Source organism: Hyperoodon ampullatus (assembly GCF_949752795.1).
Source record: "Hyperoodon ampullatus genome assembly, chromosome: 6".
Classification (NCBI taxonomy): domain Eukaryota; kingdom Metazoa; phylum Chordata; class Mammalia; order Artiodactyla; family Ziphiidae; genus Hyperoodon; species Hyperoodon ampullatus.
The window spans coordinates 54731800-54755232 of record NC_136919.1 but is presented as its reverse complement, the minus strand read 5'-3'; positions in this window follow the sequence as shown (position 1 = coordinate 54755232).

The following is a 23433-nucleotide window of genomic DNA, read 5'->3' as shown; positions in this document are numbered from 1 at the left end:
ATTGATGATGAACAAGTGGGTCACATGCTTTCAGTGATGTGTTTTGGGGCAAGAGAAAATGAGAACAGTGTGAGAATAACGGGTGTTTGGGTGAAAGCTGGAGCCATCCTACTTTCCCATGTCTCCCAGGAATGGTTATCCCAACTCCATTAGTACAGAATGAGAGGCCATTTGGGTAAATACAGTCACATAAATATATCATTAGGCAGTTTTGTAAAATTCACATTATTTACTCAAGCAAATACGTAATTAGAACATTTTTTAAAACACAGATTATCTACCAAAGAGACTCAAACTGTTCCTTTGGAGCATTTAAGCCTATTGGGTAAAACTGTAATTAGGCCATTAATTAAGCCCAAATCATATTATTTATTAAAAGGTGCTTTGCTGATCTGATAAGCATTTTCTTTGCTCTTTTAAGGCATTTTAATAATTGATTATTGTAAACCCCTTGGCTATCACTTGCCCTTCATTCATTCCTTTCTGATTTGCTTCTTGTTTTATTTTATGATGATGGTTATAGATTTAGATTTCCCTGTGGGTAGTGTGTGCAAAAACGCCTGATCTAGCACTGCCGCCCTCCACCCCTGCACAGTCCTTCAAAGATATGAGGATGAAAAAGCAGCTCACTGTTTTTTTAACTATATCCTCTTTGAATTTTTTTTAGGGGAAGTAGTTAGTAGTAACTCTCCTTTTATTTTTTCCTTGCTGTTACACATAGACTTGATAAGATCAAATTTCTTTCAACTTCTAAAACACTGAGGTTGTGTGAACTTCTGAATGGGTTTGTTCTGAACCAAGTCAGATTCCCTTTATGGGCCATTTTTGTGACCAAAGCATGTATCTGGTAAAATATTTAATTCAATGTAGTCTTCTGTATGTGGTCTTGAAAAGGAGTGATGACCCATATAGAAATCAAGGCTTAATCCCATCTCTGGTTTATGTAGAGCAGTCTTCACTTACAGTCTTCCAAGGAACACAGGTCCCAAAGGATTTTAAGTGGATAGGAGAAAAAGGCAACCTATTTTTGGCTTGCCTTGCTCCATTCTAGTCTCCACATTATAGATAGTGTTTTTGCGGGAGGGGGGGGGGGTGGTTGCTTCTTCTTTCTAAAAATGCAATCTGATCAGTTTCTTAAAAGCTTAAAGTCCTTTTTTGCTCAGAGCCATTGCTTTTGCTCTACCCTTTGTTTGGAGCCCTGCCTGTCTCTGGCCTCTCCTTTGCCTAGGCAACTCAAAGGCTTGGTGCAGGGTGGAGTTAAGAACGCCGAAGTGCGACCCAGACTGTCTAGGTTTGAATCCAACTCCCCTTCTAATTAGCTGAGCAAACTTGGCAAGTCATACACCTTCCTTGCTCCTCAGTTTCCTTATTTACCTTTCTCTTAACATCAGTGAGAATCACTATACCTAAAGCACCTCCATAGTGATCACTATTATTTAGGGCTTTTATATCTGGGAAACCTTCCTTAACCCTCCGCATCTTGGTTCTCCCTGGAACCTCTCCTGTTTTAACCCCTACCACACATGGCATCGCACTTACTTACTGATTACCTTTCCTCTTACGTTTAACACTACATAAGCAAAGAGATGAAGTCCATCTTTTTTAATGTTCTATCTACAACACTTAGTGCACTGCTGGCTCCAGAAACACCTACATTGCTCCAGGTGCTGTACTAGGTGCCACTGATACACTAGCTCTCACGTAGCTCTCAGTCTAATAGGGAGATATTGAGCCAACAATTATGCCGAAATAGAAAAATGCAATCAGACAAATGCTATAAAGTATAGGTATGTAGTTTCATAGGATTCTAAAATAGGGGCATTTTTGTCTCATCTGGGAATTGACGTAAACATCTCTAAAGAAGTGATGCTCAGATAAAATCTGAAGGTTGAGTGGTTACTAAGTAGAAGAGGGAGAGAGAAAAACATATTCCAGGTAGAACAAATAGCTTGTGCCAGTATCCTAGGTATGAGACCAGTAGGTGTGATGAACTGTAAAAGGTCCATGTCTTCCAAGTTGAGACATTGAGGAAAAGAGAAATGCTAGATAAAGCTGAAGAGATAGACAAGGACCATGCATGGAAGGCACTGAAGCTCTCTGTGCCTCAGTTTCCTCACCTGTAAAATGCACATGGTAATAGTTATGTGAGATTTAATGCATGTAAAGTGCTTAGTAGACTGTCTAGCAGTTAGTAAGCAATTTAAAACTTGGTGATTATGATGATGATTACAACATCAGGAAGGACATTATTTCTTTGTACTGTAACAAGGAATGAAATAACTAGTTTCTGTCAGAATATATACTGAGGAGAAGAAAATGGGGTCTACTTGGTAACAAAGATGAAGAAAGCACAAACTGGAAGTATGCCCCATTCTCTGCATGTTTCAATATCTGCTTTTTAAAACAAATGTTGATGGAGTCTTTTCAAAGAGTCTTGTGCCAGCTTGACTGTGTGTGTGTGTGTGTGTGTGTGTGTGTGTGTGTGTGTTGGACATCTATTCAGATGCACATCTGGGTTAGGCATCTTACATTTCACAAAAGGAACTGGCCTTATCTTCCATTCATTTGATTACTGAAGCCTGCAGATTTATCCTTCATATGTAACCCTTGGTTTTGCCAGGGTATGTTAATTGTGTGTTCAACTTTTATCAAAATCTTTGTTAAGAACAAAGTGACCAGTATTCTTGGAGAATTACATTAAAGATAATCAGTTTGACGTTTCCTCCAGGTTCTTTAACATTTACCCCTAGATTATCAAGCTATGAAACGGGTAGGTTTATAACCCATTATGGTGACCTTGTGAAGTTACTTCTTAACTGCTCTGTATACTGGGCCCACGGTGTGCCTCCAGGCATAGGCTACAAGAAGGAACTCTGTGAAAGTCACTCTTAGAGGTTCCCATGGAGCTTTTTATCTCAGGTTTTTCATAAACAACTGACATATTATTAGTGGTAAATGTTCTGATTTTTGGAACTAATTATGTTTCTCATTTTGTCCTGGCTGGTTGTTAGTATGTCTGTAGCCGAATTAGCAAGCCCGTACTATGTGTTAGATGTCTTCTCCTTACCCCTCTTTCCTGCACACAGCTTTGGACTCTAGGACCTGACCCATATGGACTGTATTCAGGAGACTCTCTGTCCTTGGGCTTCCATTAGATTTGGCCCATGAGAGGTACCAAGAAAGAGATCTAAAGCTGGGAAGAGAGAGAGATTAGGTACTTATTCCATGAACTCTGCAGGTTTGGACACTGCAGGTTAGCTACGTCCCTTGGTAAGTCCCCAGTTCCTATCAGGTGGCCTTTCCTTAGAGCTCTTTCTCTGGGTTCTAGTAACCAACCACTCCTGTCCTTACGCTTCAGGTCTAGAGTAGTAAAAACTGGTGGAGTTGACTCTGTTATCTTCCCAGAGGCACTCCACTACCCACTTTTTCCATTTCTTAAACCTTTTCAACATCTTTGCAAACATTCCCTTTACCAAACTCTCCTTAATGGATTCCATTTGAATGTCCCATCAGATTTCTGCTGAGACCCTGACTGATAGACTCTTGCAGCTGTGCCAGGCACTGACTAACTGCCTTTTATTTTTACTCTGCTCTTTTATTTATGGATTTATCTTTTATTCCTTCAAATTATAAATACCTCTGTTCTATAAAGCACCTCAAAATATTCTTTTTCAGAGAGTCAAGGTGTAAATAAACAAATGCATATGCAAATAAATGTGCTGGGTGTGCTGCTATATGCTGGGAATGAAGACAATTAAGTCCTAGTCCTTGGGGAGATGACAGACTGTGGGGAAGACGTTCAAGGAAGCAAATAATCGCAATGCATTGTGATGAGTTATATAGAGGATATAGACAAACTCCTGTGGGGACCTGAGTGATGGAGTTCCTTACTGTGCTTGGAGGTGGATGGTCAGTGGGACCAGTGGTGAAGAGGACTATGGTGGTCCCAGAAGCGGGGGGGCTATTAAAGTCAGGTGGTGACAGGCACTTTATGTAGAGGGCTAGTCCTCTCTCTCCCTGAAACAGCCATGATCTTGCTTGGTGTGTTGAGGTTCCCATTTATTTCCTTTGGGATTGATCATTTATTATTTTAAAAATCTTTTAATTTTCAAGTCTTGATTTAGGGGAAAAATACTTGGAAAATGCAGAATACCTTGTTATTCTCCAAAGATGTATGTTTAACTCAAATGCAACTAATGAGCCTTGCCAAAGATGCCTAATTCCTTTCCCCTTTCATGTACTAGAAGGCTTACATAAATCAGGTGCCCGCTTCTTCAAAAATGTTTTTAAAACGTCAAGATAGGTTATTACTGGGAACATGAGCAGCAGGTAAGTAATGTCTAAGTAGTAGAATACACACACTTTGGTTTCAGTGAGAGGTGAAAATTGTAAGTGTTTAAAAAGGAAATTGCGATTTACTATCTGATCTTAGAATAAGCTGAAGAATGGTCCATCAAGAGCCTGCCGGCAAACACACTGTGTCCTTCTATGTGTACTAGAGAAGGCTATTTATTATCTGTCATATTTGTTTAAAAAAAAAAAGCCTAGGCGATCAAAATCTCTGAATTGTTTAATTTTGGATTAATCAGAAGATGAAACATGGGCTCTTAGTCTTTCATCAGACTTCAAAATGATTCCCGACCTAGTCTGCTAACTTAAAAATAAAACCGAATGCACACCTTCCCTGCTGTGTGAAAAGGTTTGGCTAGCAGACCTCCTGGACTTTTTTGTCTGTTGGGTTTTTAATGAGGACCAAAGTCTAGGTTCTGGAACATTGTGAATTTTGATTACAGTGGGGTTCCAGCCTGGTTGGAAGGGGGGAAATGTCAGAAACCTCGTGAGCTAACCAGCCAGCTTCTAGATGAAAGGCTTTGGAGAGGCTTCTCAAATGCTGCTCACCTCTTGGTTTTTATCCAGACCCAAACTCTGAACCCACAGAGATTCAGCAAGCACAGAATCCCAGCCAATCATTAGCTTTGTAAAATGCCAGTCCCTCTTTCAGCAAACAATTATAAGGCATAATTGCTAGTAGAGAAAATCAATTGACCTTCATAGATTTTTAATTGCCCATTTTATTTTGCTTCCTCATAAGTATCAAAGCGATGACATTGGATTTAGTACAATATTGTGTATCTGTTAAAAATCCTGACATATGGAAAGTGAGGAGGAGCCTTGATGGTCTCCCCTGATCAAAGTGCCCTTTGACAGCTCTGATCTCCAGGGAAAGCATGCTTCAAGAGTACACTGAAGCTAGAGAGTGCTTAGTTTCTTAGCTTCTCTCTAGAGACTTCTATGGAGTGTGCCAATTAGTGACCTGATGGGTGGTTTGTATGTGTTGATAGACACCAAGACATAAGGATCATTCCAGGCAGTGATCACTGAGCCACTTAACTGTAAGATGTCTGTAATTAAGTTAACCCTTATCCAATTTAGAGTAAATAAGCCTCGGTCAAAATAAACCACCAGATATCATTGTTGAGATCATGTGCGTTCATGTTGTTGTGCTAGGACTGTGGATTGCAAACACTTAAATTTTCCAACCCATGTGGAGATAGGTAGGTTCTGTGGGCCACCCAGCAGTTTGGTTCTATTTACCCCTGATAAGGTGAGGAGATGGGGTATGCCGGGGAGCATGTGTGTGTACACGTGTGTGTGTGTGTGCGTGTGTGTGTGTGTGTGTGTGTGGAGGTGGGGCAGGGAGTAGTCATTCTTTGTTAGAAGGTGAATGATATAGCACTACATGGGATTAACTGGATTGGTAGCTAGCTTTTATTAAATATAAATTGGCCATTTATTGTTCCTTCATTCTTTGAATGTTTATTGAACCCTTAAGCCCTGTGCCAGAATTCCATGATAAGGGTTAGTTCTTGTCATCATATAAAGGCCCTGATCGTTAAGCACAAAGCGCTAGGGACATTCACATGAGGAACATCTAAGATCAGAGGAAGGGAAGCTTCCTTTGAGAAGGTGACACGAGCCAAATCTTGAAGACAAGGGGGACCGTCAAAGAGAAAGAAGTATATTATAGGAAGAGGGAGCTGCATTACAGATGGCAAAGAGACAAGAGAGAACTGACATATCTGGGGAGCAAATTTTCTAAAGCAGATACCATCGATGTTAAAACTTTACATCTGGATCTACAGACATACCTAGTGTATAAATTCCATAGATAAGCCTCATCATCACGGTATTGTTAAGTGATGGAGTCTGTATGTCCAAATACATTTCAAGTAGGAGAGAAATCACTGTCTTTATCTGGTAATAGCATCCCCTATTTTTGTTTGAAAAATCACCCTCACTCCACTCTCAGTGTAGTTCAGATGAGGTTGACTCATCGCTGTAAGTCTGACCCACAGGAATCTGGTATCCCCGGGCCAACTACACTTGTGTTCAGAGTGATCAAGGCAGAGAGGATTAATGGGGAAGACTCGGGAGTGATGAGGCTGGAGCAGTGAGCTGAGGCCAGACCATGAATGATCCTGTAGGCTAGGGTCACAGGTTTGGACTTTTATTATCTGAGGTCAATTGGTAATTGTGGGATTTTAAATAGGGGACTGACAAAATTCAGCTGACTTCTTAGATAAAACTTAAGAGCAGGTAGGAACTGATTGAAGTGTAGCAAGAGGTCCTCCCAATAGGGCAGGTGAAAATGAAAAAAGCCTGGACTAAAACAATGACAATGCAAAAATCAGATGATTGTGGATTTGGAGGATATCAAGGGGATGGAAACCACAAAACAGTATTAGATTAATGAGTTTGCAAATTCTTTGGACATCTAAGTAGAGATGTCTAGTCAGATAACTGGATATAAATATATAGACTTAAGCTAAGATAAATGCACTTAAGGTATAAATTCCAAATTTGTCAGCAATAAAGTTCATGTTCGTGATGGCAATGTGTTGGGGGTGGAGGATAATTTGTGTAACAATTGGCAACTTATAAAGTCAAGTCACAGTTACCCCTCAGTGGAGGGCCCATGGGAGTAGTGTTTGGTTAAATCAGATGTCACAGTGATGCCATCAAAAAAGCCCTTGGCTAAAACTCTAGTTTGGGGGACTTATTTCCAACGAACTATTATCTTTTTTAAAAAACATTTACAAAGCTGCTTAGCTTCTGAGATTTTTAGTTTCCTCCATTCAGAAATAAGGAAATTGGTAAGGGTACTACCTGCCAATCAAATAAAATAATCTTCATGAATTGTGTATCTTATTATTACAATACATCAAACCCCTGCCCATATAGAAGAAAGTTCTGTAAAGAATACACTTAACTAAATATTTTCAGGAGAGATGTGGTGTAGGAGAGAAAGGGGTGAGCTAAACTGTTCGTAATCTCCTTCAACTTCCATTATGCTTCTCCATCCCAAACTCAATTGTCCCTAAATATTGGTAGTCACAATTGGGTCTGAAGGTGAATTTGGCTCACAGTTATGTTTTCTTTAGTTTGCATAGTGCTTTGTTTTTTTAATTGAAATTGTTGCATCTTTGGAAAATCAAGTTTTATGTGAAATTCTAGTTTTCACATAAAATAAAAAATAGAAGATTTGGAACACTGATTCATGTGTTTTCTTGGTTATCCTAACTGGGAACTGGATGGAGGTTGCCCCCTCTTTAGTTCACCGCAGTTCCTACCGTTCCCTCTTTCCTTATACATGGGGATACGTTCTGTCATATCCCTGGCTTAGTTGCATAGGTTTGATTATGACCCTGGATCACCCAAATTCCCAAGCAATGATTGTGAAAAGACGGCAAAACATAAATTCAGAAATAGGAATAAAGTATAAAGTGAACTGTGTTTTCATCATTCCTTTTACCCTGCTTTCTTCAAAGCAGTGATTTTTACTTGCATTAAAATGCATTTTAAATAGGGATAAAGATGCTAATTGTAAAATGTGATACAGTTCAGTTTCAGCTCTAGCCCCTGAAGACTTGAATATGCTTTTTAGAAAAATACAAAATGCTGTTCCTATGAAGCTTTGTTTTCACACTTTGGTATCTATGATGACATCTTTTCAGGGAATCCATAAGTGCTTTGAGGACTGGAAAGTTTCATGTTTTAATTTTCAAAATGACTTTTAAAATTAATACTAACTTAACCTGGCCTACTTGGATGGCCAGTTTTTTAACTTTCCACTTGACATGTGACCAAATTTGCAATCGTCTTTGCAATTGCATTGTTGTGAGTGATGGCCAGAAGAGGCAGCATTTTATTTTTGGTACTGCATTTTTGTAACTTAAGTCCTCAGATGACCACTGAGCCCTTGTGCTTTAGTTAATCCATGTTATTTCCCACCACCCCTCTTTTAAATAGTGGCTGTTTATTTCTCAGTTTTGAGAACTACTGAAAAACATTTTGGAGTTGGTATTTTGAAATTTGTTTAAGATCTATCTGTTGAAGGGAGTGCTATGAGGATTGACCAAGAGGGCACATTTAAAGTCATAAGGTAACAAGACATGCATATTTTCTATTTTCTTAAAATGAAGGGTGGAGGAAAGATACTTACTGGGCACTGAGCACACATGCCAGGCTATATGGCAGGAACTTTGCATGCCTTACCTTGTTTAATCCACAAACCTTATGAAAAGTTATTAACCCTATTTTGATGAGGAGGAGTGAAGGTTCAGAGATTTTAAATGCCTTGCACAGTATCACACTTTTAGGACTAAAATCCAGCCTCTTGGACCTGAAGGGCAAGGGCTATTTGTCATATGGGTGTGATATACAGAAGACAGCTAGGGAAGGGAAGGAAAATGTCTCTTAAACAAGCAACTATTAAATTAGCTTTCCCATATTGTCTAATTCTTTGTAACTTAAATAATACCTGTTTTTCAAAGAGCTATATTTGCTCATTGCTGTAATCAGCAATGAAAACCTATACTGTCCCATATCAGCAGGGTCTGCATATTTCCCTACAGCTGCTTTCTGAGATGCTTTACTTGGAATGTTGTTACTTGTTTATTTTACATTGTTAATTTTTAGAGATATTATATAAAAAGGTTACCAAAACCTCAGTTTTTATGGTTAATTTTTTAATGGAAGTATAGTTGATTTATAATATGTTTCAGATGTACAGCATAGTGATCCAGTATTTTTATACATTACACTCCATTAAAATTATTACAAAATAATGGCTATAATTCCCTGTGCTGTACAGTATATCCTTGTTGCTTATCTATTTTATACACAGTAGTTTATATCACTTAATTCCATATTTCTATCTTGCCCCTCCTCCCTTCCCTCTCCCCACTGGTAACCACTAGTTTGTTTTCTATATCTGTAAGTCTGTTTCTCTTTTGCATATACATTCGTTTTATTTTTTAGATTACATATACAAGTGATATCACATAGAATTTGCTTTTTTCTGTCTGACTTATTTCATGAAGCATAATATTCTCTAGATCTAGACACATTGCTGCAAATGGCAGAATTTCATTTTTCTTTATGGCTGAGTGATAATCCATTGTGTGTATATACCATATCTTCTTTATCCATTCCTCTGCTAATGGACACTTGGGTTGCTTCTATACCTTGATCATTATAAATAGTGCTGCTATGAACACTGAGGTGCGTGTATCTTTTTGAATTAGTGTTTTTATTTTTTTTTTCCGGTTATATACCCAGGAGTGGAAATGCTGGGTCATATGGTAGTTCTTTTTTAAATTTTTTGAGGAACCTCCATACTGTTTTCCATAGTAACTGTAACAATTTACATAGCCGCCAACAGTATACACAGGTTTCCTTTTCTCCACATCCTCGCCAATATTTATTATTAATAGACTTTTTTGATGATATCCACTCTGGCAGGTGTGATGTGATAATCTCATTGTTTTGATTTCCATTTCTCTAACAGTTAGCAGTGTTGGGCATCTTTTCATGTGCTTGTTAACCACCTGTATGTCCTCTTTGGAAAAATGTCTATGCAAGTATTCTGTCCGTTTTTTGATTGGGTTGTTTGGTTTTTTGATACTGAGTTTTATGAGATGTTTATATATTTTGGATATTAGCCCCTTGTTGGTCATATCACTTGCAAATATTTTCTGCCATTCTGTCAGTTTTCTTTTCATTTTGTTAATGGTTTTCTTTGCTGTGCAAAAGGTTTTAACTTTAAGTCCCATTTGTTTATTTTTGCTTTTATTTCTTTTGCCTTAACAGACAGAACAAAAAACAATTGCTATGATTTTTGTAAAAGAGTGTTCTGCCTATATTCTCTTCTAGGAGTTTTATTGTTTCAGGTCTACATTTAGGTTTTTAATCCATTTTGAGTTTATTTTTGTATACAATGTGAGTAAGTGGTTCTAATCTCATTGTTTTACATGTAGCTGCCCAGTTTTCCCAATAAGTTTTCTTATTGAAGAGACTGTCTTCTCTCCATTGTATATTCTTGCCAACTTTGTTATAGATTAATTCAACATAAGTGTGTGGGTTTAGTTCTGGACTCTCTATTCTGTTTAATTGATCTATGTGTCAGTTTTGTGCCAGTACCATGCTGTTTTTCTTACTGTAACTTTGTAGTATAGTTTGAAGTCTGGGAGGGTGATACTTCCAGCTTTGTTCTTTTTTCTCAAGATTGCTTTGGCAATTCAGGGTGTTCCATGAGAATTTCAGAATTATTTGTTCCAGTTCTGTGACAAATGTCATTGGTATTTTGATAGGGATTGATTGTATTAAATCTATAGATTGCTTTGAGTAGTATGGGCTTTTTAACAAATATTAATTCTTTCACTCAAAGAGCAAAAGATATCTTTCCATTTCTTTGTATCATCTTCAGTTTGCTTCATCAGTGTTTTATACTTTTCAGAGTATAGGTCTTTCACCTCATAGGTCAAGTTTATTCCTAGTTATTTTCTTCTTTTTGATGTGATTTTTAAACAGGGTTGGCTTTTTACTTTCTCTTTCTGATAGTTCATTACTAGTGTATAGAAAAGCAACAGGTTTCTGTATATTAATCTTGAATCCTGAAAATTAGTTGAGTTCATTTATTCTAATAGTTTTTTGGTGGAGACTTAAGGGTTTTCTACATAAAAATATCATGTCATCTGCAAATAGTGACAGTTTTACTTCTTCCCTTCTGGCTTTTTTTTTTTAACTTTTACTGAGATATAATTCATATACTATAAAATTAGCCCATTTAAAGTATACAATTCAATAGTTTATAGAATATTCACAGATATATGCAACATCCTACAGTCAATTTTAGAACATTTTCATCACCTCATAAAGAAATCCTACATCCTTTAGAATCACCCCACATACGACCGTTTTCTTTGCTTTTTTTTAGAACATCTTTATTGGCGTATATAATTGCTTTACAATGATGCATTAGTCTCTGCTTTATAACAAAGTAAACAAAGTAAATCAGCTATACATATATCCCCATATCTCCTCCATCTTGCGTCTCCCTCCCACCCTCCCTATCCCACCCCTCTAGGTGGTCACAAAGCACCGAGATGATCTCCCTGTGCTATGTGGCTGCTTCCCACTAGCTATCTGTTTTACATTTGGTAGTGTATATATGTCCATGTCACCACTCTCTCACTTCATCCCAGCTTACCCTTCCCCCTCCCCATGTCCTCAAGTCCATTCTCTACGTCTGCATCTTTATTCCTGTCCTGCCACTAGGTTCTTCAGAAACTTTTTTTTTAATTTTAGATTCCATATATATGTGTTAGCATACAGTATTTGTTGTTCTCTTTCTGACTTACTTGACTCTGTATGACAGACTCTAGGTCCATCCACCTCACTACAAATAACTCAATTTCATTTCTTTTTATGGCTGAGTAATATTCCATTGTATATATGTGCCACATCTTCATTATCCATTCATCTGTCGATGGACACTTAGGTTGCTTCCATGTCCGGGTTATTGTAAATAGAGCTGCAGTGAACATTGTGGTACATGCCTCTTTTTGAATGATGGTTTTCTCAGGGTATATGCCCAGTAGTGGGATTGCTGGGTCATATGGTAGTTCCATTTTTAGTTTTTTAAGGAACCTCCATACTGTTCTCCATAGTGGTTGTATCAATTTACATTCTCACAAACAGTGCAAAAGGGTTCCATTTTTTCAACACCCTCTCCAGCATCTATTGCTTATAGATATTTTTAATTAATTTATTTATTTATTATTTATTTATTTTTGGCCGTGTTGGGTCTTCCTTGTTGCACGCGGGTTTTCTCTAGTTGCAGCAAGTGGGGGCTGCTCTTCATTGCAGTGCACAGGCCTCTCACTGAGGTGGCTTCCCTTGTTGCAGAGCACGGGCTCTAGGCATGTGGGCTCAGAAGTTGTGGCTCGCGGGCTCTAGAGCACAGGCTCAGTAGTTGTGGTGCACGGGCTTAGTTGCTCCGCCACACGTGTGATCTTCCCGGACCGCAGCTTGAACCCATGTCCCCTGCATTGGCAGGCGGATTCTCAACCACTGCGCCACCAGGGAGGCCTGCTTATAGGTTTTTTTATGATGGCCATTCTGACCACTGTGAGTTGATACCACATTGTTGGTTTGATTTCCATTTCTCTAATGATTAGAGATGTTAGGCATCCTTTCATGTGTTTGTTGGCAATCTGTATATCTTCTTTGGAGAAATGTCTATCTAGGTCTTCTGCCCATTTTTTGATTGGGTTGTTTGTTTTTTTGATATAGAGCTGCATGAGCTGCCTGTGTATTTTGGAGATTAATCATTTGTCAGTTGCTTCGTTTGCAAATATTTTCTCCCATTCTGAGGGTTCTCTTTTTGTCTTGTTTATGGTTTCCTTTGCTGTGCAAAAGCTATTAACTTTCATTAGGTCCCATTTGTTTATTTTTGTTCTTATTCCATTTCTCCAGGAAATGGGTCAAAAAGGATCTTGCTGTGATTTACGTTATACAGTGTTCTGTCTATGTTTTCCTCTAAGAGTTTTATAGTGTCTGGCCTTACATTTAGGACTTTAATCCATCTGGAGTTTATTTTAGTGTATGGTGTGAGGGAGTGTTATAATTTCATTCTTTTACATGTAGCTGTCCAGTTTTCCAAGCACCACTTGTTGAAGAGTTTGTCTTTTCTCCATTCTTGCCTCCTTTATCAAAAATAAGGTGACCATATGTGCATGGGTTTCTCTCTGGTCTTTCCTGTTCCATTGATCTATATTTCTGTTTTTGTGCCAGTACCATACTGTCTTGATTACTGTAGCTTTGTAGTATAGTCTGAAGTCAGGGAGCCTGATTCCTCCAGCTCCATTTTTCTTTCTCAAGAATGCTTTGGATCTTCAGGTTTCCGTACAAATTGAGAAATTTTTTGTTCTAGTTCTGTGAAAAATGACATTCATAGTTTGATAGGGATTGCATTGAATCTGTAGATTGCTTTGGGTAGTATAGTCATTTTCATAATGTTGATTATTCCAGTCCAAGAACATGGTATATCTCTCCAACCGTTTGTATCATCTTTAATTTCTTTCATCAGTGTCATATAGTTTTCTGCATACAGGTCTTTTGTTTCCTTAGGCAGGTTTATTCCTAGATATTTTATGCTTTTTGTTGCAGTGGGAAAAGGGAGTGTTTCCTTAATTTCTCTTTCAGATTTTTCATCTTTAGTGTATAGAAATGCAAGAGATTTCGGTGCATTAATTTTGTATCCTGCTGCTTTACCAAATTCATTGATTAGCTCTAGTAGTTTTCTGGTAGTGTCTTTAGGATTCTCTATGTATAGTATCATGTCATCTGCAAACAGTGACAGCTTTACTTCTCCTTTTCCGATTTGGATTCCTTTTATTTCTTTTTCTTCTCTGATTGCTGTGGCAAAAACTTCCAAAACTATGTTGAATAATAGTGGTGAGATTGGGCAACCTTGTCTTTTTCCTGATCTTGGTGGAAATGGTTCCATTTTTTCACCATTGACAACAATGTTTGCTGTGGGTTTGTCATATATGGCCTTTATTATGTTGAGGTAAGTTCCCTCTGTGCCTACTTTCTGGAGGGTTTTTATCATAAATGGGTGTTGAATTTTGTCGAAACCTTTGTCTGCATCTATGGTTTTTCTCCTTCACTTTGTTAATATGGTGTATCACATTGATTGATTTGTGTATATTGAAGAATCCTTGCATTCCTGACATAAACTCCACTTGATCATGGTGTATGATCCTTTTAATATGCTGTTGGATTCTGATTGCTAGTATTTTGTTGACGATTTTTGCATCCATTTTCATCAGTGATATTGGCCTGTACTTTTCTTTCTTTGTGACATTTTTGTCTGGTTTTGGTATCAGGGTGATGGTGGCCTCATAGAATGAGTTTGGGAGTGTTCCTCCCTCTGCTATATTTTGGAAGAGTTTGAGAAGATTAGGTGTTGGCTCTTCTCTAAATGTTTGAAAGAATTTGCCTGTGAAGCCTTCTGGTCCTGGGCTTTTTTTGTTGGAAGATATTTAATCACAGTTTCAATTTCAGTGCTTGTGACTGGTCTGTTTATATTTTTTATTTCATCCTGGTTCAGTCTTGGAAGGTTGCACATTTCTAAGAATTTGTCCATTTCTTCCAGGTTGTCCATTTTATTGGCATATAGTTGCTTGTAGTAATCTCTCATGATCTTTTGTATTTCTGCAGTGTCAGTTGTTACTTCTCCTTTGTCATTTCTAATTCTATTGATTTAACTCTTCTCCCTTTTTTTCTCGATGAGTCTGGCTAATGGTTTATCAATTTTGTTTATCTTCTCAAAGAACCAGATTTTAGTTTTATTGACCTTTGCTATCGTTTCCTTCATTTCTTTTTCATTTATTTCTGATCTTTATGATTTCTTTCCTTGTACTAACTTTGGGATTTTGTTGTTCTTCTTTCTCTAATTACTTCATGTATAAGGTTAGGTTGTTTATTTGAGATGATTCTTGTTTCTTAAGGTAAGATTGTATTGCTATAAACTTCCCTCTTTGAACTGCTTTTGCTGCATTCCATAGGTTTTGGGTCATCGTGTTTACATTGTCATTTGTTTCTAGGTATATTTTGATTTCCTCTTTGATTTCTTCAGTGATTTCTTTGTTATTAAGTAGTGTATTGTTTAGCCTCCATGTGCTTGTATTTTTTACAGATTTTTTTCCGTAATTGATATCTAGTCTAATAGCACTGTGGTCAGAAAAGGTACTTGATATGATTTCAATTTTCTTAAGTTTACCAAGGCTTGATGTGTGACCCAAGATATGATCTATCCTGGAGAATGTTGCATGAGCACTTGAGAAAAATGTGTATTCTGTTGTTTTTGGATGGAATGTCCTATAAATATCAATGAAGTCCATCTTGTTTAATGTATCATTTAAAGCTTGTGTTTCCTTATTTATTTTCATTTTGGATGATCTGTCCATTGGTGAAAGTGGGGTGTTAAAGTCCCCTACTATGACTGTGTTACTGTCAATTTCCCCTTTTATGGCTGTTAGTATTTGCCTTATGCATTGAGGTGCTCCTGTGTTGGGTGTATAAATATTTACAATTGTTATATCTTCTTCTTGGATTGATCCCTTGATCATTATGTAGTGTCCTTCTTTGTCTCTTGTAATAGTCTTTGCTTTAAAGTCTATTTTGTATGATATGAGAATTGCTACTCCAGCTTTCTTTTGATTTCCATTTGCATGGAATATCTTTTTCCATCCCCTCACTTTCAGTCTGTATGTGTCCCTAGGTCTGAAGTGGGTCTCTTGTAGACAGCATATATACGGCTCTTGTTTTTGTATCCATTCAGCCAATCTGTGTCTTTTGGTTGGAGCATTTAATCCATTTACATTTAAGGTAAATATTGATATGTATGTTCCTATTACCATTTTCTTAATTGTTTTGGGTTTGTTATTTTAGGTCTTTTCCTTCTCTTGTGTTTCCTGCCAAGAGATGTTCCTTTAGCATTTGTTGTAAAGCTGGTTTGATGGTGCTGAATTCTCTTAGCTTTTGCTTGTCTGTAAAGGTTTTAATTTCTCCATCAAATCTGAATGAGATCCTTGCTGGGTAGAGTAGTATTGGTTGTAGGTTCTTCTCCTTCATCACTTTAAATATATCCTGCCACTCCCTTCTGGCTTGCAGAGTTTCTGCTGAAAGATCAGCTGTTAACCTTATGGGGGTTCCTTGTATGTTATTTGTTGTTTTTCCTTTGCTGCCTTTAATATTTTTCTTTGTACTTAATTTTTGATAGTTTGATTAATATGTGTCTTGGCGTGTTTCTCCTTGCATTTATCCTGTATGGGACCCTCTATGCTTCCTGGACTTGCTTAACTATTTCCTTTCCCATATTAGGGAAGTTTTCAACTGTAATCTCTTCAAATGTTTTCTCAGTCCCTTTCTTTTTTTCTTCTTCTGGGACCACTATAATTCGAATGTTGGTGCATTTAATGTTGTCCCAGTGGTCTCTGAAACTGTCCTCAATTCTTTTCATTCTTTTTTCTTTATTCTGCTCTGAAGTTGTTATTTCCACTATTTTACCTTCCAGGTCACTTATCCGTTCTTCTGCCTCAGTTATTCTGCTATTGATTCCTTCTAGAGAATTTTAAATTTTATTTATTTTGTTGTTCATCATTGTTTGTTTGCTCTTTATTTCTTCTAGGTCCTTGTTAAACGTTTCTTGTATTTTTGCCATTCTATTTCCAAGATTTTGGATCATGTTTACCATCATTGTTCTGAATTCTTTTTCAGGTAGACTGCCTATCTCCTCTTCATTTGTTAGGTCTGGTGGGTTTTTACTTTGCTCCTTCATCTGCTATAGGTTTCTCTGTCTTCTCATTTTACTTATCTTCCTGTGTTTGGGGTCTCATTTTTGCAGGCTGCATGTTCGTATTTCCCATTGTTTTTGGTGTCTGTCCCCAGTGGTAAGGTTGGTTCAGTGGGTTGTGTAGGCTTCCTGGTGGAGAGGACTAGTGCCTGTGTTCTGGTGGATGAGGCTGGATCTTGTCTTTCTGGTGGGCAGGTCCACGTCTGGTGGTCTGTTTTGAGGTATCTATGACCTTATTATGATTTTAGGCATCCTCTCTGCTAATGGATGGGGTTGTGTTCCTGTCTTGCTAGTTGTTTGGCATAGGGTGTCCAGCACTGTAGTTTGCTGGTCATTGAGTGGAGCTGGGTGTTAACGTTGAGAAGGAGATCTCTGGGAGATTTTCACCATTTGCTAGTACTTGGAGCTGGGAGGTCTCTTGTGGACCAGTGTCCTGAACTTGGCTCTCCCACCTCAGAGGCACAGCCCTGACACCTGGCTTGAGCACCAAGAGCCTGTCATCCACACAGCTCAGAATAAAAGGGAGAAAAGAAAGAAAGAAAGAAGAAGGAAGGAAAGAAGAAAGAAAGAAAGAAAGAAGATAAAATAAAATAAAGTTATTACAATAAAAAATAATTATTAAGAAAAAAATTTTTAAGTAATTTAAAGAAACAAATGGACAGACAGAACCCTAGGACAAATGGTAAAAGCAAAGCTATATAGACAAAATCACACACAGAAACATACACATCACACTCAGAAAAAGAGAAAAATTAAAAATATATACATATCTTTGCTGCCAAAGTCCACCCTCTCAATTTGGGATGATTCGTAGTCTATTCAGGTATTCTGCAGATGCAGGGTACATCAAGTTGGTTGTGGAGCTTTAATCCGCTGCTCCTAACGCTGCTGGGAGAAATTTCCCTTTCTCTTCTTTGTTTGCACAGCTCCCGTGGTTCAGCTTTGGATTTTGACCCACCTCTGCGTGTAGGTCGTCTGAGGGCATCTGTTCTTCACTCAGACAGGTCGGGGTTAAAGGAACAGCTGATTCAGGGGCTCTGCCTCACTCAGGCAGTGGGGAGGGAGGGGTACGGACGAGGGGCGAGCCTGTAGCGGCAGAGGCCATTGTGACTTTGCACCAGCCTGAGGCGCACTGTGTGTTCTCCCAGGGAAGTTGTCCCTAGATCATGGGACCCTTGCAGTGGTGGGCTGCACAGGCTCCCGGGAGGGGCAGTGTGGATAGTGACCTGTGCTTGCACACAGGCTTCTTGTTGGCTGCAGCAACAGCCTTAGCGTCTCATGCCCGTCTCTGGGGTCCGCGCTGATAGCCATGGCCTGCGCCCGTCTCTGGAGCTCCTTTAAGCGGTGCTCTTAATCCCCTCTCCTCATGCACCAGGAAACAAAGAGGCCAGAAAAAGTCTCTTGCCTCTTAGCCAGGTCCATACTTTTTCCCGGACACCCTCCCGGCTAGCTGTGGCACACTAGCTCCCTTCAGGCTGTGTTCATGCAGCCAACCCCAGTCCTCTCCCTGGGATCCGACCTCTGAAGCCCGAGCCTCAGCTTCCAGCACCCACCCATCCCAGAGGGGGAGCAGACAAGCCTCTCGGGCTGGTGAGTGCTGGTCGGCACCAATCCTCCGTGCGGGAATCCCTCCGCTTGCCCTCCGCACCCCTGTTGCTGCGCTCTCCTCCATGGCTCCGAAGCTTCCCCCCCACCGCCACCCACTGTCTCCACCCGTGAAGGGGCTTCCTAATGTATGGAAACGTTTCCTCCTTCACAGCTCCCTCCTAGAGGTTCAGGTCCCATCCCTATTCTTTTGTCTCTCTTTTTTCTGTTTCCTTTTGCCCTACCCAGGTATGTGGGGAGTTTCTTGCCTTTTGGGAGGTCTGAGGTCTTCTGCCAGCATTCAGTAGGTGTTCTGCAGGAGTTGTTCCACATGTAGATGTATTTCTGATGTATTTGTAGGGAGGAAGGTGTTCTCCATGTCTTACTCTTCTGCCATCTTGAAGCTCCTCTGAGATTTTTCTTTTTATTACCAATTCAATTTCACTTCTAGTGATGGATCTATTCAAATTGTCTCTTTCTTCTTGATTCAGTCTTGGCAGGATGTATGTTTCTAGAAATTTGTCCATTTCTTCTAGGTTGTCCAATTTGTTGGGATAGTTGTTCATATCATTCTCTTATGATTTTTTGTATCTCTGTGGTGTCAATTGTTATCCATTCTATATATAATGGTTTGCATCTGCTAATCCAAAACTCTCAATCTATCCCTCTCCCACCCCCCTTCCCCTTGGCAACCATAAGTCTGTTCTCCATGTCTGTGAGTCTGTTTCATAGATAAGTTTGTTTGTGTCATATTTTAGATTCCACACATAAGTGATATCATATGGTATTTATCTTCCTCTTTCTGAATTAGTTCACTTAGTGTGATAATCTCGAGGTCCAGATTTTTCTTGTTTCTTGAGGAAGCCCTGTATTACTATAAACTTCCCTCTCAGAAATGCTTTTGCTGTACTCCATAGATTTTGGAGTGTTGTGTTTTCATTTTCATTTGTCTCAAGGTATTTTCTGATTTCCTTTTTGATTTTTTCATTGACCCACTGGTTTTTTAGTAGCATATTATTTAGTCTCCACATGTTCATTCTTTTCCCATTTTTCTTTCTGTAATTGATTTCTTGTTTCATTCTGGTGTAAATTTGTTGAGACTTGTTTTGTGGCCTATCAAGTGATCTGTCCTGGAGAATGTTCCATGTGCACTTAACAAGAATATATATTCTGCTGTTTTTAGATGGAATGTCCTGTAGATATCTGTTAAGTCCAACTGGTTTATTGCATCATTTAAGACCACTGTGGCCTTATTGATTTTTTGAGTTGTCCGTTGATGTTTAGGGGTGTTAAAGGTCCTTACACTTATTGTATTATTGTCAATTTCTCCCTTTATGACTGTTAGCATTTGCTTTATATATTTAGGTGCTCCTGTATTGGGTGCATATATGTTAACGAGTATAATATCATCTTCTTTTATTGATCCCCTTATCATTTATAATACCCTTCTTTGATTTTCATTATAGCCTTTGTTTTCAGGTGTATATTATCTGATGGGATATTGCTGCTAGAGCAGACCCTCTCTCTTCCCTGCCTTGGGGGCAAGCCAACATGCACATGCTTCTGACAGGTGGAGTCCAGGCTTTGCCCAGCCCTCCTGTTAATTCCAGTGGTCCAACCAGCCAAGTGGGCTCATCTTAGGACACCAGGACTGTGGTGCCCAATCTGTGCTTCTTACCACTCACTTCCCAGGGTGGGAGTCCACCTCTGTATTCTCCTTGCTCCTGAGTCCCCTCCCAGGGACATAGACCCTGACTCCAACTGCTTTTCTTCCCTTCCTCCCTGATTACATGTGTGTCTTTCTTACAGCCTTGGTTGTATAGAAGTCCTTCTGCCAATTTCCAGTTCATTTTCAGTGAGAATTGTTCCACATAGAGATGTATTTTTGATGTATTTGTCATGGGAGGTGAGCTCCATGTCCTCTTGCTCCACAATCTTGATTAAGCTCTGAAACCTAAATATTTTTTATGCTTCTGAGAGAGCTTAAACTTTTCAAGGCTCAGCTGCATTTCAGTAAATTTGGTCTATTATCCTCACATCTTAAAATTCTGCAAATGTTTAGATAATTAACTTTTTTCCATTATAAGATTGCTGTTGTTCCCTAGATAGTATTTGTGATTGATTGTCATACTGTTTCCCAAACTTTAGGTTAATTTAATTTTGCTTGGAACTAAATAGGGGAATTATTTCTTTGAGAAAACTCTAGATGTAGATGTGAAAGGCAATACTTACTCCTATTAATTATTATAATAAATTGATCAAAAAGAATATAACTTTATTAATTGCAAAGCTCAGAGTTTTAGGATGAGGGTGACTGTGAACATGAGAAGCCCTCCAGAAGAATAATTGAAAATTTTATCAGTAATCTGTGAATGTCCATACCCCTTCATCTATTTTTGACACATCTAGAACACTTAGTGGTCTTATGTATGTAATAGCTTGTTTTGGATCAATTGCAACAATGCAAGTGGAAAGTTTAAAAACTGGCCTTCCAAATAGGCCAGGTTATATTTGTACTAAATTTTTAAAACATTTTGAAAAATAAACATGAAACTTTCCAGTCCTCAAAGACTTTGGGGATTCCCTGAAAAGATGTCAGCATAGATGCTAGCTTCAAAAACAAAGTTTTGGAAGCAATGTTTGGAATTGATCATGTCACAACTATCCCCTTAGCTATGAGTTTTACCAGTGAGGATTTTTCTGAGCAAAGCACTTCCAGTAGAGAAGTGTAAACCAGTGTATCCTTCTTGGATCTGGGCTTTGGGAAAAGTACCCACTGCTAGAACATACAGAAAGTGAAAACTAGGCTAGTGTGGAGAGTTTGAAGGGTGGAAAGGAGGAAAATCTAAATGCTAAAGAAGACAAGATGGAACTGTAAAATTAGGAAAGACATCATCAGAAGCTACCCACAAACTCTTTGGGTTTCATTTACCACATAATTGCTTATGTGTATAATTGCATATGTGTATAATTTGCTCCCTAGACCAAACAAAGCAAAATCAGGTGGGCGTTTTCACCTCACATTCTACACATTGTGCTTTGTTCTGTTTTTATATATTCTTTGGATCAAATACCCTGGAAAAGTGTCTGAATAAGTAATTCTAGATTTTCCCACAAGAGTTCTGAAGTGGAAGAGTATAATGGAGAAAAGAAAGAGAAAATGCAGAGACTGTGCATCCCCATGTAAAGGGGGCATCAACATGAAGATTTCCCCAATTTTTGTAGGGGAAAATTAAGATGGTCCTGGGATTTATTATGAATAGTTACATGGGGACAGGTAAGAGTTAACATTTATTGAGCATCTTCTAGGTACCAGGCACTATTTTGAGCAATATGGACATAGAACAACACAACTTGAGACCTGTCCTCATTGAGGTATATTAGGAAAGAGAGGCAATGGCCAAGTAATTAGAAGTGTTTTGAGAGTTCCAGAAGCAAAGTACAGGGTAGTAATACAGAGTGAATTTAACCTAGTCTAGGAAGTCTGGGTAGTGTCACTAAGGAAGGATGGATGCTAATTCATCAAAGAAATAGAGTTGTGAGGAAGGGAACCTTCCAGGCAGTCATACCCACCACCTCCATGAAGGAGAATGGTAATAAGAAACACAAATATTGGGTGGGCCAAAATGTTCATTTGGTTTTTTTCCCATAAGATGGATCTAGTAGCACTTAGTTGTCTTTAACTTCATTTGAAACAATTTTGTTAGATTATGTGTGACAGCTGTCATATCAGTGTGCATTTAAAAAAAGACTTATCCAAATTGGTGAATTTTTGTGTAGCCATTTTAATATTGAAGATGGAAAAAAAGCAACATTTTCAGCATATTATGCTTTATTATTTCAAAAAAGGCAAAAACGCAACTGAAATGCACAAAAAGATTTGTGCAGTGTATGGGGAAGGTGCTGTGACTGACTGGACATGTCAAAAGTGGTTTCTGAAGTTTCTTGCTGCAGATTTCTCACTGGATGATGCTTCACGGTCGGGTAGACCAGTTGAAGTTGATAGCAATCAAATCAAAACAATAATTGAGAACAATCAACGTTATACCATGCAGGAGAGAGCCAACATACTCAAAATATCCAAATCAAGCATTGAAAATGATTTGCACCAGCTTGGTTATGTTAATCGTTTTGACGTTTGGGTTCAACGTAAGTTAAGGGAAAAAAACCTCTTGACCATATTTCCGCATGTGATTCTCTACTGAAACGTAATGAAAACATTCCGTCTTTGAAACAAATTGTGATGGGTGATGAAAGGTGGATACTGTACAACAATGTGGAATGGAAGAGATCGTGGGGCAAGCAAAATGAACCACCACCAACCAAACCAAAGGCCGGTCTTCATCCAAAGATGGTGATGTTGTGTATATGGTGGGATTGGAAGGGAGTACTCTATTATGAGCTCCTTCTGGAAAACCAAATGATTAATTCCAATAAGGACTGCTCTCAGACCAACTGAAAGTGGCACTCGATGAAAAGCATCTGGAATTAGTCAACAAAAAATGCATAATCTTCCATCAGGATAATGCAAGACCACATGTTTCTTTGATGACCAGGCAAAAACTGTTACAGCTTGGATGAGAAGTTCTGATTCATCTGCCATAGTCACCAGACATTGCACCTTCAGATTTCCATTTATTTCGGTCTTTACAAAATTCTCTTAATGGAAAAATTGTCAATTCCCTGGAAGACTGTAAAAGGCACTTGGAAGAGTTCTTTGCTCAAAAAGATTAAAAGTTTTGGGAAGATAGAATTATGAAGTTGCCTGAAAAATGGTAGAAGGTAGTGGAACAAAAGGGTGAATATGTTGTTCAATAAAATTCTTGGTGAAAATGAAAAATGTATCTTTTACTTAAAAAACTGAAGGCACTTTTTGGCCCACTCAACATACGAATTCAAACTGTAAAAAGCTATAAAGAAAACCAATGAACACCATGATAGGAGGACCTATTTGATAAAGTGGTCTGAGAAGACCTCTTTGAGAAAGTGAAACTTGCAATGAAATCTGAAGAATGAGAAGGAACCAGCTATAAGAGAAGGGAGTAAGGTGATTCAGGTGGAGAAAACAAGACATGAGAAGGCCTTGATAGGGGACACTCCTTGGTAGATGTAAGGAACTGAAAGTAGGTCAGAGTCCCTGAGCA